This window comes from Paramisgurnus dabryanus, chromosome 5, assembly GCF_030506205.2.
Source record: "Paramisgurnus dabryanus chromosome 5, PD_genome_1.1, whole genome shotgun sequence".
NCBI lineage: Eukaryota > Metazoa > Chordata > Actinopteri > Cypriniformes > Cobitidae > Paramisgurnus > Paramisgurnus dabryanus.
The window spans coordinates 3,909,944-3,931,213 of record NC_133341.1 but is presented as its reverse complement, the minus strand read 5'-3'; the positions used below and the strand labels follow the sequence as shown (position 1 = coordinate 3,931,213).

The 21,270-nt window shown below is 35.6% G+C and overlaps 1 protein-coding gene and 1 long non-coding RNA gene across 3 annotated transcripts in view; both read right to left on the bottom strand.

Moving 5' to 3' along the window:
- adgrv1 (adhesion G protein-coupled receptor V1) overlaps positions 1 to 21,270 on the bottom strand; it is a 691,082-nt gene that overhangs the window by 62,443 nt on the left and 607,369 nt on the right. The window lies entirely within an intron of this gene.
- Positions 229 to 6,871, bottom strand: LOC135731746 (uncharacterized). Its single transcript, XR_010526449.2, has 4 exons — positions 4,858 to 6,871; positions 4,728 to 4,768; positions 4,562 to 4,626; positions 229 to 826 (listed from the first exon to the last, which is right to left on the bottom strand). It is a non-coding gene; the product is annotated as an uncharacterized lncRNA (long non-coding RNA).

Here is a 21,270-nt window from a genome sequence, read left to right as displayed (position 1 = left end):
GATTTTTCATCAGGTTTGCACCCTAGAATAATGTTATTTCAATGATGGAAAATCAATCAAGATGGATATAAAATCAATGTTTATTGAACATCATTTCAATAGTTTAATTAACAATATAGCAACATTGAAGCAATATAAAAAACACGCTTTATCTACTGCAGGATTCAGTGTTACTAAATCAAGTCTGTTTTGACTAGTTTTTAAATCAGAGACCATGTAGGGCTACAATTAACATACTTTAAACCAAAAAGTCACTAACTTGCAATACACCCACACAGTTTAAACAGGATACATCACGCTCAAGAAATTAAATACCACGAGCAAAATTAAACATATATCGTAAAATACAATTGTATGATTCAAATTTTTGCCATAAAATACAATACAAATTAAAATTATAAATATTGTTGCCACTAGAGGACTCTGGAAAATTGAGACAACATCATAAACATACATCAGCAAAATGAATTTGGAAAAGCAATTCAATTTCAATTCAGTTTTTAATGACCACAAATGGAATTTGTTTTACAGTACAGATCTATGGTACAGGTACCATACAAAACCTCGAAGACAAACACAACTGTAATTCTTAAAACATTTAGAAATTGAAACATTACCACAGTTCATTGTTTAGGACTATTCAGTAACTGAAGCTCCTCCTCTGGTGCAAATGCCATGGATTTTCTTCACATTAAACAGAGACACTGTTGAACGCAGGCCCTTTTAAACACCAATCCGTTCATGGGCATAACATAGCTGTTTTTGCACAGTCACAGCAAGGACATACTCTGAGGTCTCCCAGATTTCATTGGTTCTTGTAAGACATCTAAAGAATTAAAAACAAGCAGGAAGTAAGAACTGTGTACTGTGGCTACATGGAAAAAATATTTCCTAGACAACATAGTATTGTGTATTGAAGAGTGTGGTTCAAAATGAGACATATCACAGTATATATGTGTTTCAGCTTTATGTTTATATTGTTTTTGGAATATACACATTTGCCACTCACTAATTAGATTTTAACTAAATGCTCATCACAGTTTTAAAAATATAAGTTAAAGTTAGTGTTAAAGGGAAAATGCAAAAAAATAGATAAAAAATAAGTCTTAATAGACATAATCTTGTTTTTGAATCAGTTATATTTTTGTAGGCTATTAAAGATATACTAAGCATTGGAGATGCACCAAAAGTAAAATTCTTGTCCGAAGTACAAGAAAAATATTTTTCTAATTATTTTGCCAATTTTCTCACCATGATTGCACAATTAACATTTTCAGAATGTCCTTTTTACTATATTTAGTTTACATTATTAATTTTTTTTTACATTATAGCAGTCATTAAATGTCCTTTTTACACCTGGTCACTTCTCTGATCAGATAGCTATAAGACTTGTTTAAACTGTTTCATTTAACTCATTTATGTGACCGAATGTAATGTTAAAGAGTTAATCCGATCTACTATTCTGCACAAAGTGCAAATAACATTTTCACTTAGGAAACATTGTACTGTATGTTGAGCAGCGGAAGCCGCTGGAACGATGTAGTTTGACTTGCCATTTGCTCACAGGACAAAAATTTATCAGAATGACAAAAAAAGAGACTGAACGGTTAAGGTGCAAGTCAAAGAAAGTAAAAAGCGACAAGACCACTTCGAAACAGACTCCATGACCATTACCTCACAGCACCTTCATATTTATAATCTCCATATTTAAAGATCTCATATACAGGTATTTTCCCTGTCAGGTTTGTGCATATTCATACTTGTTTGTATACCTATTTTGAATGTAATGTATGCATAAATATAAAATACAATGCATACTATATCTTCAATAGCCTAGAAAATAAATAACTAATTTAAAAACAAGATTCTGTCTATCAAGCCTTAATCTTTTGTTATCTTTAGTGCATTTTCACGTTAACACTACCTTGAACTTAATACATTTGAAAAACTGTGATGAGCATTTAGTTTAAAGCTTATTAGTGAGGGGCAAATTTGTATATTCCAAAAACAATATAAACATAAAGCTTAAACATATATACTGCTACAATGAAATAAAATGACAAATTGTGTGGGATGGATTTTGTCATAACGCCCGCATTCACAGCATTTCTGCAACTTAAATCAGGCTCAGCAGAGCGTGTCGACTGCCACGGGTGTTTGTACAAAAACTATCATGCGAGACAGAGGTAATGATAAACACATAGGGCTGGACAATAACGCCCCATTCAGACAGCCAACGACCAGCAGTAGCAGAGCAACGCGATCTCATTCATTTCAATGGAAACCTGGCGACTTCTGGCGGCACGAGCTAGTTACTGGAGTGGATGGTACTCATTTGTTTATGATAACCAGATTTAAACAAGCCTCATTGAAAGAGACGGCCGACACACAGCGATAACGTCGCTGGCTGTCTGAATGAGGGGTAATTCAATATCGATATATGTCGCGGTATAAATTTTTCAATGATATGGCTTCTAAACACATTTCCGATATTTCAATATACATTACTGCGTCCCGTGGCCTTTGGCACGTCACTTCCCACGGTCAGACAGCCAGCGACGTTATCGCTGTGTGTCACCCGTCTCTTTCAATGAGGCATGTTTAAATCTGGAAATCATAAACAAATGAGTACTATCCACTCCAGTAACTGACAAGAGAAGGATGATGTGAACTCCACTGCTTCGTTCTCATTGGTAGTCGCTCCCGAAATTATCTCAACATTTGCATAAAGTTTAAGATTTCTTAACTTTCTCGCTACACTGGACGCACCCAAACAGTCGCCAACGGTTACTTTCGCTCGTGTCATATCATTGTTATTATGCGATCAATGAATCTGCTGTTCGCCCAGAGAAGATCTATCACTCAGAATATGAGAAGGAGGTGTGGGGTTAGTTCGCGTCAAGTCACAGCTTCCAATGCTGACACCATATAGGAAGGGAGAACAGGAGATGTAATGCAACACAAACTGAACTACGTATGAGAAAAATCAGGTTCACGTGTTAAAAAGGGGGAAAGAAACGTGCAATAGATAAAAGTATGTAGGCAGCTATTGTTCTCGTTATGCGTATATGTATATGAAGTAGTATGCTAGTATCCAATATAGTATTATGTAGCTTGCAATGCAATTACAAATAGAGCTTTGATATAAATGTTTCTGTCCAACTATCTTATGTATCATTAAATAGCCTACTACCATTCAAAAGTTTTAGGGTCACTTACACTTACATTTTTCCACATATTACTATAATAGTAAATTGATCAAAATTATGGCACTATGAAAGTTAATACTGTGACTGAAGAATTTGTTATTAAAATGATCCATTAGTTTTAGAGTCCTGCATTACAGCATTTATCACTGACTGAACCTTTTAATATTAAAGGTGAGCCCTAAAGTCTGATTATTTGACAGTGAGTTTACATTAAATTTTTGTGTTAATTATTAATTGAGCAATAAATGAAAATTAAAGTTAATTTAAATTTCACACGATTTTTTTCTATAATACTTTACATAATTATATGCAAATTTGCTAGACAAACACTATAAGAGATATAAAAGCAACAAAAATAATGTTAGGTTATTTATGTCATAACTTTACCAATTCCTGCAAAAATAAAATGAAATAATAAAATAAAATAAAAATTATAATGTCATTGATTTGTGATTATTAATATTATCAGTTTTGACTTATGATTGTTGTTTGTCAATATACACTTAGTTGGCAGTTTTCTGATGATGGTAAACTAAGTCATTTCTGTCTAAGGCATTTAAGTAATTTTTGTTAAACGTATTTTGTAAATAGCTGTTGAAAGTTAATACTGTGACTGAAGAATTTGTTATTAAAATGATTCATTAGTTTTAGAGCCCTGCATTACAGCATTTATCACTGACTGAACCTTTTAATATTAAAGGTGAGCCCTAAAGTCTGATTATTTGACAGTGAGTTTACATTAAATTTTGTGTGAAGGCTAAATACAAATAAAAAATGAACATCAATTTAATTATAACATTTTTATTTTTGTAAATATTATATAGTTTTATAGGAGGAGGCTTCATAGACTTGGTAAATTCATTTGTTTAGAAGTTTGTATGTCAGACATTCGTTTTGGGCATTCTTTGCAGTTTATCCCAAGGCTTTTTTTAACATGCATACCGATATCGGATTTAAACCGTATCGACCGAAATTTAGAAGTATACCGGCAATAAACCTTTTGACCATTATTGTCCAGCCTTATAAAACACGATGTGCAAACATTGATTTTGTGGCGGACTGAGAAATGAATTAATGTATGGGAACGTATAGCATTCCAACACTGCTCTCACTTGTATGATGTCACAGCAGTAGGCAGCGCAAATATAACAACATGCCTATAAACTACTAAACTCGATGGAAAATCTAACAAAGCCAAAGTGAAGTGAGCTGACTCGACCTGACCCTGGAGTACAATGCAATGGAAAAGCGCCATTAAGGTGCAAAACCCCTTTTAAACATAAAACGGTTAAAATGACGTGTTGTTATATATAATATATACCTACAACATAAAAACTTAAGATTTACATTACCATAACATCTTCTCTCTGAACAATCACTCTGAAGATTCACTCAGCTTCTTCTAACTTCGGCAAGTCTTTTAGAAAGAGTGATAGAGGTAATGTGATAGAGATTAGTTGCTAGCAAATACACTTCAGTTTATACATTTTGTACATTACTTAATTACTTGCCATTTACCTTTCATTATGTACTGTGACTGGATAATCCATTTCCCTGACCTTTAATAAGAAAAATACAAAGATAAACTAAGTAAATTATTAACAACACCTGTCACATCATCTATCAACTGGCAGAAATTCACTCTTACCATGTGTGAGAGAACTCAGGAAATCACTCTGATGGGCCTATACAAAAAGAGAAATAAGGGAAAACACTTCCATTAGGCAAGTTTTGAGCCAAACATTGATTGTAATTTTGGTGAGGTATTGACTTCAGCCATGTCAAGCTATAAATGCTTAGCCTGCTTGCAGTGTCTGCTTAAACACAAACATAACCCTCTTGCTAAAATATCTAAAAAAAAAATTAAGATAAAAGGATAACTCTTGCATAAGTAGATAAATATAAGGAATGTCAAAAAACATTAGAACCTTTAAAATATATACTTTAATATATATATTACTTTCTGTTGCCAGAAAGCTGCTTTTTCTATACAAATTACATGCAGATGTAACAGTTATGTTAACAATGTCTGTGAAAATGTCTATACATGTTCTTTTTCTACAATTATTTTTTAAGTAGGCTAAATAAACAATTCGTATCATTACTGTTCCTAAAACAACAACAGGCTTCATAAGGTTAGCCATAATAATATAATTAAACTGAACAGTTCTGTGCAATAACATTAAATTAAGACATATTTACAAAAGCACCCACGAAAAATTAAGCATTAACAAACTATTGTAAACCGCAATGTAATGCTACCTAGTGTTAATTTTGTCACCTATTTTTAATTTAGTCTTAGTCTTGTGCATATCATTTTTTGTTAGTCAAGTTTTAGTCGACTAAAATTCTCATCATTTTAGTCTAGTTTTAGTCAAAAGACAACTCAAGGTATCTTAGTCAAGTTTTAGTCGACTAAAAGTCTCGTCATTTAAGTCTAGTTTTAGTCAACTAAAAGTCTTGTTATTTTAGTCTACCGTAAAACTTCAAATAATAGCCGAGTCCCAAATAGACGCCTGTCTCTTTTAGACGCCTGGTGTGACGACAGGTTTGGGTAAATAAACGCCTGTCTCAAATAAAGGCCTGGTCTGTTTTTTAGTTTCGGGCTGTATTTAATCTTCTAAAACCCGTCAGATCATCTGTTTAAGCCAGTTCTATGGTGCAGATTGCACACGCTAAAGTTTTGCTTACCGGTAGATGTCACGTGACAGACGCAGTTATTCCGTTACTCATCACTATGAAAACACAACAAGGTTCGTCGTCAGGTTTGAAGTGATGATGACAGTAGCAAAGTGGCAATCGGGAGAGTCGGGACTTTTCCGCCACACTTTGTATTTCTCAAGCGGAAACACAATTTATCATATTTAATATGCTGCAGCGCCCAAAATGTATCTGACCGCACTGCTCTCTATCAAGCCGTCTCCCCTGGAGTTCTAGTCGAGCGAGCCCACCCAAAAAAAATAAAAGAGGCTACACAATAGCCAATCAGAAAATAGCACTGTTGTATCTGGGTAAGATTTCACGCAACAACCAATAAAAAAGCATATCCTCATTTGCTTTATTTATGCTGCCAATAATTTAAGACTGTTATACTTACACAAACTAATTTGTTAAACACATTCAAATTATAAATAAAACGTAATATGTGGTAACCTCCTGCTGTCATGCTGGAACAATTAAATGAAAAGCCTGTCTCTTATAGACGCCTGTCTCTTTTAGACGCCTGGTGTGACGATAGGTTTGGGAAAATAAAAGCCCGGGCTATTTTAAGTTTTACGGTAATTTTAGTCAAAAGAAGACTTAATATATCTTAGTCAAGTTTTAGTTAAAACATATTTTTGTCTTTTTAAAAAGAAATTATTTCTGAGATTATTTCTGATAACCATTTTAGTCAAATAGGGTTACACACATCTCAAATATTGTTTACACTTGTTGAATGATTTTTGTTGAATGCAACTTTGTTAATGGCGGTGACGTATCTCTATTACGTGTAAATTGCGTCACCATTCATTCAGTGATGGGCGATAGGAAAGCACCCAGACAGCGATCAGTTACTAATAATAAGCTTTTGTCCTCACAATATACTGTACATTCAGAATACTTGAATAATATAAGGTATAGATTATCAACAATGTTGGTAAATAGCGAATGTGAATCAGAAAGACAAGCCGTCTAAGTTACTGAAGACAACAGGTACACGAGAATACGACACAAAAACATCAACACAATGCTGAAAAAATGCTAAACTTTTTAGCTGTTTGTGAAATATTAATCATAATGTGTGTGGGCTCATTTTACACACGAGACTCTTACTGACCTGATCGCGTATGCCTTTTCCATAGTAGAATCGCGCTGCGTGTGCGTGCAATTGTTGAAAAACCATATGAAAATTACAAAAATCCGATGGAAACATATCAATATTTCTCATATGTAATACGTTTGTAGACTAACTGCTAATGGATGTTACATTGTGAACACTTAGCATGGAGATTTCAGCAGCGCGAGCTTGTCTGGAGTTATGACAGACGCGCAAAGTTTCATAATAAGAGCACGCAGTATTTTTATGAATGAATTCACATTTAAATATGACCTCATTGCATAAAATGTAGTAGAGACGATTGAAGACGAAAATGAAGAGAGATTTTATCTTAGTTTTTATTTTATCCAAAACATTTTAGTCTCTTCTTTTTTCGTCAACAAAAATGCATGTTAATTTAGTCTTAAGCCCTATTCGGACGGGATTAGTTTTACAGGGGGACCTCTGAGAAAATCGTGCTTCTCAGAGGTCCTCTGTGTTTTTAATCCCGTCCGAATCGGCCATGTCTGTGTTTTTCTCTGACGACCTCCGTAAAAATTCCAGAGCAATTTACCTACTGTTTTTCGCCGAACTCAGAGGTCCTCTGAGAAATTTAATCCCGTCCGGATGCAAATGTCTGTGTTTGCCCGCAATATCTTTTGAAAACGCGGTTCATTTCGTGTTTTGGCCAACTTGATCTGCCGTAAGGTCTTACTAATGCGCGTATATTGCATTTCCTGAGTCCCATTCATTCAGATATGAATGTTTTTTCGCATTCGGCAAAATAAAATAATTAAATCAAAACGAGCTGAATATCAAACACTGTTAAGACTAAACACTGATATATCATTAACATTATAAGAAACTCCGTTCAAAGTTGTTCAACTCCGGAATGGTAATGTTAATTAATAAAGATATTAAATTGTATTAATCATTATTTCTTAATTATTTTGTGTTTGTTATAAGCAGACAGTTATATAAAACACGTAGGCTAATGTTACTTTAGTAGGATTTGTATATTTTATTTTGATTTGTTAAAATTAAATTAATAAATTACATGTTCTGTCATGATTTTACATTTAAAGCAAAATATTAAACATTACAAACACGCGTATCCAGAGCACGTGCTACTGCAACGCCCAAATGAAGAAACAGACACTCCCATCTCTGGAATAGACTGCATCATTTTAATCCCGTCGGAATCGGTACATAAAATCACAGACGTCCTGGGGGACACGCTGAAACTCAAACGTCGTTTGGAAAACTAATCCCGTCCGAATAGTGCTTTAGTCAGCGTTTTTGAATATGTGTGTAGTCTCGTCATCGTTTCGTCTTAGTCATGGAAAAAAAGGTCGTTGACGAACATATTTCGTCTCGTCTCGTCTGACGAAATTAACACTAATGCTACCACACCATTACTACGACATAAACTTGCAAACCTCCCCTAACAGTAATTACTAACTAAGCTGTAACAAACAAGACAGAAAGGAAACTTATGCAAAACTGAATAAATATTTTAAACTTACCTGTAAAACCCCGCTGGCACTGTCGTTGTCCTTTCGCGCCCAAACGTCACGTACGTTTTTCTGCTCTGCGCTTCTAAACTGAGTGGCAGTTGGCAACTGAAGGGTCATTACTGCCACCTACTGGACTCGGTGTAGCGCATTTAATAGTCAGTGGGGGAATTTTTTATTATATACTGTGTTCTTTGGGCTATTAATTATTAATTGAGCAATAAATGAAAATTAAAGTTAATTTAAATTTCACACGATTTTTTTCTATAACACTTTACATAATTATATGCAAATTTGCTAGACAAACACTATAAGAGATATAAAAGCAACAAAAATAATGTTAGCTTATTTATGTCATAACTTTACCAATTCCTGCAAAAATAAAATGAAATAATAAAATAAAATAAACATTATAATGTCATTGATTTGTGATTATTAATATTATCAGTTTTGACTTATGATTGTTGTTTGTTAATATACACTTAGTTGGCAGTTTTCTGATGATGGTAAACTAAGGCATTTCTGTCTAAGGCATTTAAGTCATTTTTGTTAAACGTATTTAAAATAGCTGTTGATTCCCCAAAATGATCATACATTTGAAATAATCTTGAACACTCACATATTTACAGATGATCTGACCAGATAATTTTAACTTGCTGTATAAAAAAAAAACTTGTCTGATGGTGGTCCTGGGGGAAAGGTCTTTAGGTCACAAAATGAACAGGACTTTATAGGATCGTAAATATGTTCACTAAATTACACAAGAAATTCACCCAATTTGATGTGTTAAAGTGTGCAGATTAAGCTGACCAAAAATCAACATTGAGTCAATGTTTGGCTTTTCAACATTGAAAAATAAATTTATTATAAACATTGATTCAATGTTTGGATTTTCAACATTGAGAAAGCAATACATTAGCAACATTGATTCAATATTATTTAGCATTGAAATTTCAAACTTGACCATAATGATGATTCTGATGGAATTTCAACATTTAATCAATGTCACCTTGCTATCTGGGATATTAATTCTTTATGTTAACCGTCATTAACTTCAATGAACTGACTAACATTAAGCATCTAGCATCATCATTATACACAGTGAATGGCAGTATTACTGTATTTATATAATGCAGCACACCCAGCGACTGAATAACAAACTATGTGCATATTTTTACAGAAGTATATTCATGTTATATCTAAACAGTCAGCTGATGGTTTAGAGAAACGCTATAAGCACAGTCAGAAGAGTCATTGAATTAAATGCGCAGTTTCTCCCTTTCGCTCACTGAACAGAGAAAGACTATCCCAAAGTGTATCATGTTTTCTTGCAGTTTAGCATGAGTCAAACAGGGCTGTTCTAGATTTTATTTCTTTCTCTTCTGCTCTTGTAAGCTCCGCTATATGCTCGTGCAGTGCGCGCTCTCTTAAGTTGTCCGTGTGCAGCACCACTCCCTCAGTTGAATTCCGCCTTTTGGTTATGATAACGTCACATTATTCGTCTGTAAACTAACATTTAAGAATCGATTCTTGACATTTGTGAATCGATTCAGAATCAGCCCACGTCCGAATCGGGATTCATCTAAGAATCGATTTTTTTTGTCCCACCCCTACTAATATCTGTTTAAAAATCTCTTACAGGTCTGCATCCCTCTCATCAGTACAAAACAATGAAGTGGAAAAACATATTCACACTTTTTGGACATATGTTATATGGTAACATGAGCCACATGACAAGCTCTGTTGTGTATCAGTTTCTTCATTTATACAAGTTAAGTTTTTGAATAGGGTTTGTTTCCAAATAAACTGAACATGTCCTACTGACCTTCATTTCTATTTTGATTATATTGTTAACTTCTTAATAAACCACAAACAAACATGTATACATTTATTTGTCCTCCTCACATTCTTTACTGTAGTTCCCTCTCACATTCCTGCCTAAAGGCTCATTATGCAGCTCATTATGCAAGTCTTTGTTTGCTCCGCAGTCAATCAATCCTTCTCGCATATGGCCCCTCTAAACCAAAAGTGTCTTATAATTTCTAAATCAATATATTGTTTTATTTGAATAAGTAAGCAGAATGATTTTCACATAAATTTAAAGAAACTCTAGTCTACTAGATTCTGTTTAGAAAAGTCTTGTGAAAACATGTTTAGTATGGTTTTTGTGGACTTATATCAATGACTTAAAAATTTAGCTTTTTCAAAACTTTCCATAAACATTTTTCTCTCAAAAATACAAACATGTACATACATGTTGCTCACATAATATTGTAGCCCAGTTTGTGCTAAAGGCAGTGTTATGAGACACTTGCCATTTTTATGTTTTAAAGCAACGGAAAAAAGACAAAATGTAAGAGCATGTCAGAACCTCTGCTAGTGTCCTAAAATGGTCGGACCCCAGAGGGTTAAGCCAGCAGAGATTTGCTCCTGAAGAAACCTCAGCACCACATAAACAGGGCAGTTGACTGGGTCTGTAAGGTGAGATGAACACCAAGAGGTGAAGTTTCTCCACTTAGGGCTAAGCTTTCTCCTTGAGGGAGCTCTGAAGTAATCATATGGTCTCCACAATTTCATTTGGGAGCATGACATCCTTGATAGGCAAAGACTGCTGTCACCTAAACCTTAAGAGTAGAAGGAGTTAAGCCAGCAGAGGATTGCTCCTACAGAAACCTCAGCATCTGCCATATGCAAGTGGCCTGGGATCTAAACTGTCGTCAACGAGCACAGTTTGTCCAGAGACTACAAATGCCATTATCCCAAAACCAATAATGTTGTGATTTTTGCCCCCTCGTCCTTCCGTACTTGTACTCCAACCTATGAGGAGTGCGTCTGTTGTCAGCATCACATGGCAGTAGCGCACACCCAAAAACAGGCCTTAGGATGGAAACTCATGTTTTCTACACACCACCAGAGCACGCAGGCAACGATGCGTGACTTTGATAGCAGTCCCCCTTAGTAATGTATTAAAGCAGACATATCATGCTTTTAAATCTGTCCTTTTTACATATAAATCATCTATTTGTGGTCTATATAAAGCGAAACTGCAATGCTTGGGTCTGAATTCCTCATTACTACAGCCCCACAGGCCCCCTTTCTACCCCTTTTCTGATGTGCATCTGAGAGCAACTCGTTTTGGTACTGTCTTTTTAAATGCACGTCATACCCTGCCCCCTCTCCAGGTTGCAGAGGTGACACTCAGTTAAACTCCACCCCGTTCAGCCATTTTTGTAGTTTTATAGCAGAGATACGATTATCTAGCGGCACAGAAACTTTTTATTCACTCGTTATTCACAAAATGTCAACAACGGAAGACTTTTCCATCCAGCCACGTCTTCATATGGAGGTATCGCAATGGTGTGTTAATGCCGTTTGTCAAACCGAAGGCTGCAGCCTCTGGAGGTCGCATTTCTAGGCTGCATACGTCATCAAGGCTGTCTTATTTCAGAATATTAACAATTATAAAGTTGACTATTATTCTTAGTTAATTGTAAGTTGTTGTAATATGCTATAACTTAATCCCGGGTTGATGACCACATACGACATCCGCAGGCTGCAGCCTTCGGATTGAGAAACAGCACTGCTAAACCATGACCACCATGTACTTTACTGTTTTTAAAGTTATTTACAGCTTACCAAAGTGATCTGCTCGTCGCCTCCAAAGATATAAGTAGTTGACCCCTCAATCAGACGAAGTCTATCGGCAAATCCTACTTTATACTGGTGGAGGTTGGTGAAATAGTTATCCTTGAAGTGCTTCGCGCACAAAAAAATGACATTTCCGTGAAAAATAAAACTCAACCAGGCACAGGTTCAACAACCGAACATTTTGATTTACTCTCTCGTAACTTCTGCATCCTTGAGCTTGGACTACAATATCGCAGCGAGAAATTGAAAATGGCGGATTGCTCGTAGTGTTGGGCTAGGAGTCGATGTCCTTATTTGGCAGTTCCGCTGCAAGTACTGTGACGTAATTGTTCAAAAAACGTAATAGATAATAGAAAAATCAGAACAGGTTGGAAAATATGACCAAAACAGAATATAAAGATATCAACAAGGCACCCGAAGAGACAAATTTCAACTTTTATGTACTTCTAAACACTACAAATATACAACAAAATGCATTTAAGAGCTAAGAAAGTGGATTTAGCATGATATGTCTCCTTTAATAAATCTCAGGTCTGGAAGGAAATGGGAGTCCAATCCATACCACCATCATTCCCAAGGCAATTTAAGTGCCATAGTCGATGATAAGTTTCCCAGCGATTTTGACCCTCTTGGCTTGTGGTAACGTGAAGAAAGCCATGGCTTCTGTCCCAAGGTCCTGTATTGGGTGCGCATTGTCGACGTGTGATGCTGACCCTCTTGGCTTGCCATAATCTCACCAACCTATGAGGGTCAGCATCACACGTCGACAACGCGCACCCAATACAGGACCTTGGGACAGAAGCCATGGCTTTCTTCACGTTACCACAGCACGCAAACAACAATTGCATCACAATCGGTTTCAGTCACAGCATAGAACTGAGCTGCATCACTGAACAATTACAAGTTCCCTCCTTTTTTGGAACGATAAAGTAATGGCTGTAAGCGGTCATTTCTCTCATGTGGAGGTTCTACAGCCTCCTGCACAAGAAGGGATCCATGCTCCACTTCTGGAGCCAGCTGCATGCCATTCCACTGTATGCAGGTGAAGGTCAATTCAGCTGCCTGTCGTACTACGCACTAAAGGGAAGCAGGCACAATAAATGAGGTGTGAGCTGCTTCGCTTCAATAAGAAATGGTGAGTGTCACCAGAGATGGGCATAAATACATGGAAATGTATTTCAAATACAAATACAAAATACTGTGTCGAAAAATGTATTTAAATACAAATACAAAATACTGTGAGGAAAAATGTATTTAAATACAAATACAGTATTTTGTATTTTGAAAATACACAAAATACATGTAAAATTGTTGATTAGGCTGAAATCTATCTAGTCTATTTCTGAATGCCAAAAAGCATTTAGATGTGTGCAACTGCTTAGAAACTTTCGTTTTATTTTACGTACATCTTGCTTTCCCCTGCCCTGTAGGAAATGAAAAACTAGAAAAAAAACTTGGTAACACTTTACTTGAAGGGGTGTGCATAAAACTGACATGACACCTTCATAATCATAACATGACACGTGTCATGAACATGAAGAAGATTTTATACACATTTATGACAACTGCCATTAAGTGTCATTTACTCAATTATGTAATTTTTAATGCGAAAATGACATTGTTTGAGATATTTTTGTTATGACAACTTGACACATAAACCAATACAACACAACTTGTTATAAATCATAAACAATAATTATCAAACTTAAGAAACTACCTATAGCTTTGTGGGTTAACATTACATTAAACTGTCATTTAAATGTCATTAAGTGTTAATACTATGTCAAATATTATTAATACTCGGTCAAATAAACATTATGAACTGAAGAATATTCATGATGCTGTTATAAAACTATTTAACAGAGTATTAACACTTAATGACATTTTAATGACAAATTCAATTTGTATCACTGTTAAAAAGTGGTCAGTTATGTTGTCTTGGTTGATGTCAAGTTGTCATGACAAGTTATGATGTATGGGTTTATGTCAAGTTGTCATAAGAAAGACATCTCAAACAATGTCATCTTTGCAATAAAAATGACATAATTGAGTAAATGACACTTAATGACAGTAGTCATAAACGTCAATACAATCTCCTTCATATTCATGACACGTGTCATGTCATGGTTATGGAGGTGTCATGTCAGTCTTATGAACACCCATTCAAGTAAAGTGATGTTTTATAAAAACATAAAAACTTTTCATGTGTTGTCGACCCACAACCTAAACAGTTTTTATGTGAAGAAATCCACCTATTTACTTTTCACGAGACGAGTGTTTGACAAATTATTCGGCCAACTACTTCCTCTCATCGCTGCTTTTTGATGTTTTTGAGAACAATTACTCAAGAGTCGCCCTCTGTCATTTACAGAATTATACAACGGAGTGCACGTCAAGCATAAAAGTCTTGTAGGTTTACAAAGGGGCCCGCAGGTTCAGCAGCTTCACGCCATAGAGTAGAGCCATGCAAATTGCAAAAGTGTAAATAAGGCTTCAACTGCACAAAGCTAAAAAGAAATCAGCAACTGTGTGCTGATTCCACCACTTGCCGCGTCACGTGTGAAAAGGGCCTTTAAAGGAAAACACCACAGTTTTTCAATATTTTACTATGTTCTTACCTCAACCTAGATGAATGAATACCTGCCTATCTTTTTGCAATAGGTGCACTTCATCTTTGCACAGCGTGAGTAGTTATAACGGGCCACCATTCGTCAAACTTTTATGACCCCCTCCCCCACCCGTTGACAGGTCGTGTTTTATGACCCCTTTGACAGGGGGGCGGGACCATCAATCAAAATCTGTACAAGTTGTCAACTTTAGACAGAAAGTATTTAATGGTTTTATTGCCGGTCATTTAGAGTGATTGTTTTTCCTGAGTGTGCTTTATGTCAAGCGTATGGTGTCATGTTTAATGACGGCTCGTGTTTCGACATTTGCTGTTTATTGACATTTGATGTCAGATCTCATCCATCCTCCCTCCTTTGCTCGCCCCGTGCGCTTCTCAATACTGACTGTCACACCGCGGGTGTGTTGTTGAATCTAAAGTTTTGCAACAGCATAAGTTTATTTAAAGGCAATCACTAATCATATATATATATATATATATTAGATGTACCTGGCTACGCTTAAAGCCGATGTTTTCTATCGAGCTATAGTGTCTGATCAGACACAAAGGCTGAACTAAATAAAATTTTAAACGGTTCACGAAGTCCGGGAATCTTTTCATGACATGGTCTACAGTTTCACGCGTATTAAAGATCCGGCGGCAGGCCCGGGGTGGGTAATCGGGAGAACCGGGAGAATTCCCGGTGGGCCGCTTCACTTTTGGGCCGGTCGAGTTTTTTTTTTTTTTTTTGTCACGTTAGTGAGTCTATCTTCAAATGAAACTTAACACGTTTCGCATTGACACTGCAGCGCGCAGCCTCTGCATGGGTTGTACCATGTGAAGGAGTTTTCCCCTCCCCTCCCATAGAGTTGGTTCGGTCCATAGCGCGTCCAAGAAAACTTTTCTCCGGTAGTCTGGGCCGGCCCTACCGTAACAATACGCGTCTGAGAGGAGGAGGGCGTAAAAAACAGGTTGAAGAAAAAATACATTGGAGGAGGATGCTGCCAAATGTGCCAAACCTACAGATTTATTTTCAAGAGGACAAACAAATGTGACAACAGGTAACTTAAAGAGAAATAAGCCTAGTAGTTAATGATTAGCATTAGCAACGTAATTATTCAACTAATACCGTTGTCAAACTATTTACAAGCCAAAATTTTTTTTTGTTAAAATATTACCCTTTTGTGTATACATGGCGATTCATAGACTTTGCAAATATTATGCAAGCAGCTTCTGAGCAGTCCCCGGCTCAAAATGAGGAGGCCATGAGTAAACAATATGAATTAAAGTTATTTAACCCTCAGGTTGTGTTCAGAACCCTATAACACCTTTTGTTTTCCTAGTCAAAAATGACCAGCCTAAAAAAGCTTATAAATCACTTGTTATGCTATATAACCAATATTGTATTGAATATTTTTGTTAAATTGGTTTCTTTTTTAATTAGGACTTTTATATTTCTATTTGCATTAATCATCGGCCTCATAGCATTAGCAATGCTAATAATTTATCAACCTTTCCTTATGGAATACACTATAAAAAGGGCTGGGTTATTTATATATTTTATATATTGGACAGAACACGCTGCTGGGTTAAAATTGACCCAGTGCTGGGTTGTTTTAACCCACCTGTTGGGTTATTATAATCCATGGTTGCATAACAACAACCTAACATTGGGTTATTTTTAATCCAGCATGGGGTAATTTTTAACCCAGCATGTGTTCTGTCCAATATTTACCCATTATGGGTAAAAAGTAACCCAGCCTTTTTTAGAGTGTAGAGGAATATTTTTGTTAACTTCTTAAGTGAAATATTATTTAACTTTTACCTTATTTGTTGAACCATGATATTAATAAAAACTATGGTAAGAGCTGAACTGTTGCTTTATTTATCCAATTTGAAAAAAGTGCTAATTTGGAATAACACTATGGAAAAAGTGGGCCGGTCTTGGGCCTGAAACTCCCGGGCTGAAAAGTGGTCCCACTCCGGCCCTGTCCGGCGGTGTCTGACAAAGCGTCGGGTGATTGTTCATATCTGTCATATAAAATAAAGTTAATAAATGTAATTATGTCCACTATGGCAAAATAGGAATTTATTTTAGATTTAGGGGAATCTTTAACCATGTCTCTGATTAAAACTTTTGATTGTAACATCACAAGTTATTTAATTAAATATTCCGTATATGGGTATAGTTTAAGCAATGACCTGAGCCATTACCTTCGGAGCCGTCAATACTACAATCTTTAGACGATAGTCTAAACTAAATAAATTTTTAAACGGTTCAGGAATTCCGTGAATCTTTTCATAACCTGCACTATAGTTTCACGCGTATTAAAGATCCGGCGGTGCCTGACAAAGCGCCGGGTGAGCGTTCATATCTGCCATTTTAAAATAATGTTAATAAATGTAATTCTGTCCACTATGGCAAAATAGGATTTTATTTTAGATTTAGGGGAATCTTTAACCAAGTCTCTGATTAAGACATGTGTATATGTGCACAGATGGTGACAGAGAAACTTATATATGACGTTAATAAACTTTTAAATGTTTTTAAGACGTATTCACCCCATTTTGGGGTTTTATTTTTAATTAAAGGCTTCTTAAAACATGTGTGAATATGTGTATATTATACAATATTGTCTGCTCTGACAAAAATAAATTATTATGTAGATTTTAGGTCAATTGCCTGCGTGTATCTTATAAATACAACTTGATAATACGTTTGTATTGGCAAGAGACTTCTTTAAAGTCACGCAAGAATAAATATTTTAGTTGTAACTGGTTAACCTTAAATGTACTATTATCTATTTAACTATAAGCTGTATTTTTCTGATAAGACACAAAGTTTTTGATGATGAACTTATGACCGTGTGTGATAGATATTTCACAGCAGGGTCGGTTTGTAATCTAGGTAGAGTCTTTTAAAACTGTAATGGTAAAATGTAATATGGACACTCTGTCAAAAATAAAGCATTTGTTTGTAACAAATTATTTAATGAAATATTCAGCAGTGGTATAGCGATGAACAGTGCCAAAACCACCGGGGACACCAATAACACATTCTTTAGACTAAAGGTTATTTATTTTAAACTAAATAAAAGTTTAATCTTTTCAGACATAGTATTCTGATCACACCATTAGATCGCGCTCCGGCGTTTACAATAGAGAACATACGCGGATGAGTGTTCATATCCACCGTTAAGAAACTTTTAAACGATTAAAAACACTTTCATATCATTTTCTGAGTTTGTTTTAAATTAATGACATCTTAAAATCAACTGTGAATATGTGTTTATTACACAATAAAATGTAATTCGGTCCGCTCCGGTATAATAGGGGGTTTATTTTAGATTTGGGACTTTCTTTAACCAAGTCTCTGATTAAAACATGTGAATGCGTGTACCAACGTTGCCAGAAAACGTACGCTGATGCGCTCATATATCTGGCGTTAAGAGCCTTTTAAACGTTTTAAGACATTTCACACCCTATTCTGAGTTTAATTCATTAATGTCAGCTAATATCCAAGTGTGTACATGTCTATTTACGATAAATGTAACACGGTACACATTTGTCAAAATAAAAGGGTTCTTGAACATGTTATTCCAGTGGGTGTTTCTTGTTTTGCGAGTGTTCGACATATTTATTGATGTGGAAAAATTTTGTTGTATGGACGAACAGTTTCACTCTCTCTCTCTCTCTCTCTCTCTCTCTCTCTCTCTCTCTCTCTCTCTCTCTCTCTCTCTCTCTCTCTCTCTCTCTCTCTCGCTCTCTCTCTCTCTCTCTCTCTCTATCACCAGTCCGCTATCAACCAGCAGACAACCCCCCCCCAGATGTCTGACACAGATACTGATTAAATCATGTTATCCATTATTTGCGATTTAAAGAAACTTAAAAGGTTTAAGACATTTTATCTCACATTGTGGTGTTGTTTTTTAATTAATGTAACCTTAAACCCATCTGTTATCCATTTAGGGAACAATAAAATGTTTGCAAATATTATTTATCAAAGTTGACGATGTTATAACCCAGGTTGTCACATACGTGACAACAATCATTTCTTTAAAGACAAAACATTTAACAAATTTGACATGGCCCACAGAGACGTATTGTATGATTTTGTTAAACATGGTTGTGTGCGTCCATAAACACAACAACAGTTAGGACATGGTTCTACATAACATTAAAATCACGTACATACGTTAAATAGGTAAACCATAATTTTTACTAAATAAAATAAAATAAACTATTTGAACATCTTAACCGACATTAGGTTAGGTTTAAGATGAATCAGTGTCTATAGCTTTACGAATTACATCGTAAAACCCCCCAGAGGATATGGTATGTGTGTGTGTGTGCGCGTGTGTGTGTGCATTGGATGTTATCACGTGGTGCGGACCAAACGACCAACGCTGCGGGGGTTGTGAAGCGAAGAAGGAGTTCTGTATAGATGAGAAGTTTTTCCTTCTGAACACAGAACCTTTAACAAAAACGTAACCCCGGATTAACACATCACAGAACAATTTGAACAACCGTGTCGGATTCGTACACAACAGAGGTCTGTTTTATGTTTTGCAGAAACTGTGGAAACTTTTGATGCTGCGAAGGTGTCCGAATTCGCAAACAAACTATCAAATGCAACGCGGCGGAAACAGTGGACACGAGCCTTTTTGTTGCTGAGAAGGCGATTGAACTCAGAAACAAACAAGCAAGCAAAGTTGTCTACGAAACTACAGATTCTTGAAAAAGATGGCACAAAGATCATTCGAACGACTACGCAATGGCCAGAGGGGGTATGTGTACGGGACCGACCTTTTTAAAGATATGCTTAAAAAGAACTACAAGCGCGAGATGTCCAATCTACTATGTACTGTGATATACAAAGAAGCCAATGTGTGCATGCCTCCAAATTATTGCGAAGCGAGCGCCGAGTGTGTAAACAGACTCAGGGAAAAAACAGATGTTGTGAAAAGTATAGATGGGGCTCTCAATAACATGGTGCAGACGCTGGTCCAGGCCCAAGAGGAACCCCGTGTGATTATTAGAAAGGCCCTAGAGATTTTTTATGAATGTGACGAGGTCGAGTTTTACGTTGTCAATATCATAATTATGATGGCATTTGTAATTGATGTATGCATTGATATCCTTGTAAAGAAACGAGAAATTAATGTGTGTGAAATCATAGAAAATACCGTAGATTTCATGTTTGAAAAGGGTCTTGGATCATGCATGCACTTTCCATGGTATCTAGATAATATCATAACGTTTAATGATGATGACTAAAAACCAATCGTGTGATCCAGTGGTATATCTTACGCAAGTTTTTACAGTTGTTTTTAGTTTTCCAAAAGTTTCATTCTGTTTTATTTTTTACTCAACATTATGATTGGCAAGCCATGTCCGGCAACAATTGTATACGTTAACAAAAACTACGTTCTAGTAGTTTCAATGTATGGTCACTGTTGTTTTTCATCATTGATTTTGTTTACTGCTTATGTTTTTTGTATGTTTTGATGTACCGATTTCATAAAAACAAAAAATATACAAGGATTTTTGGTCTTAATGTCTGTGTTGTTACCATTAGAACATTTAGACATCTTGTTCAGACAACGTGTGACATTGCTCATTCTTCATATGTTTTTGCAAATCCACACAGAGAAATGTGAAAGATTAATAGAAATTACATGTGGCTACATCACATGTTTTTTCAGAGGCGTAAAAATAAAAGTCAACAGTGTTAGTATGGGGATCTAAAACATCACATGCACGATATGATCCTAATTTTGTTACCTGACGTCTGTCACATAGCCAAAGATCATCTACTTCATGTCTCTACGAATCCTGACAGAGCTTTAGTTTCATATACACAACACATCAAATGTAAACCACGGTAAACTAAATACATTTGACAGTCAAGATCTCTAATTTTCTGACAAGCCCAAAAAAGATGATGAGGTCATCATCAAACATCGCTCACTTTTAAGGTACCGAAAGGTTTTTGTTTATTTTAGTATAACTCAACACTGAAATTTTAGTTAAGCACACAGAAATGCACAGATTTTACGTTTTCAGTATACATGTGTACATCACATAGTGATTTCAGTCTCAACTAGATCGATGATCTATCAATATTAGCCACAAATGTTGTTTGTATGCGTGCTCTGATTTCACAAAACATCCATTTACATTCAAAACCTTTTGGATTCAACGCCTTAAAGTCATCAATGTTATTTCGTTCACATCAAACGCACCAAAATTTTGAATGTGCAAACTGTTTTACTTCGTTTTAAACATGTTTGTGCGGTTTCGGTCTAGATTTTTATAGAAAACTTCAGAACATGACACCATTTTAACATTTACAAAAGGATGAAACATTTTACTTTTAACTGGATCCCATGAGTATGTGTTGCTGTGACAAATACCTTTGATTGTTTGGAAATTATATGAATGCAGAGAAACAACGCAAAAGTTTTGAACTTTAACATAATTTATATGCGTCCTGAT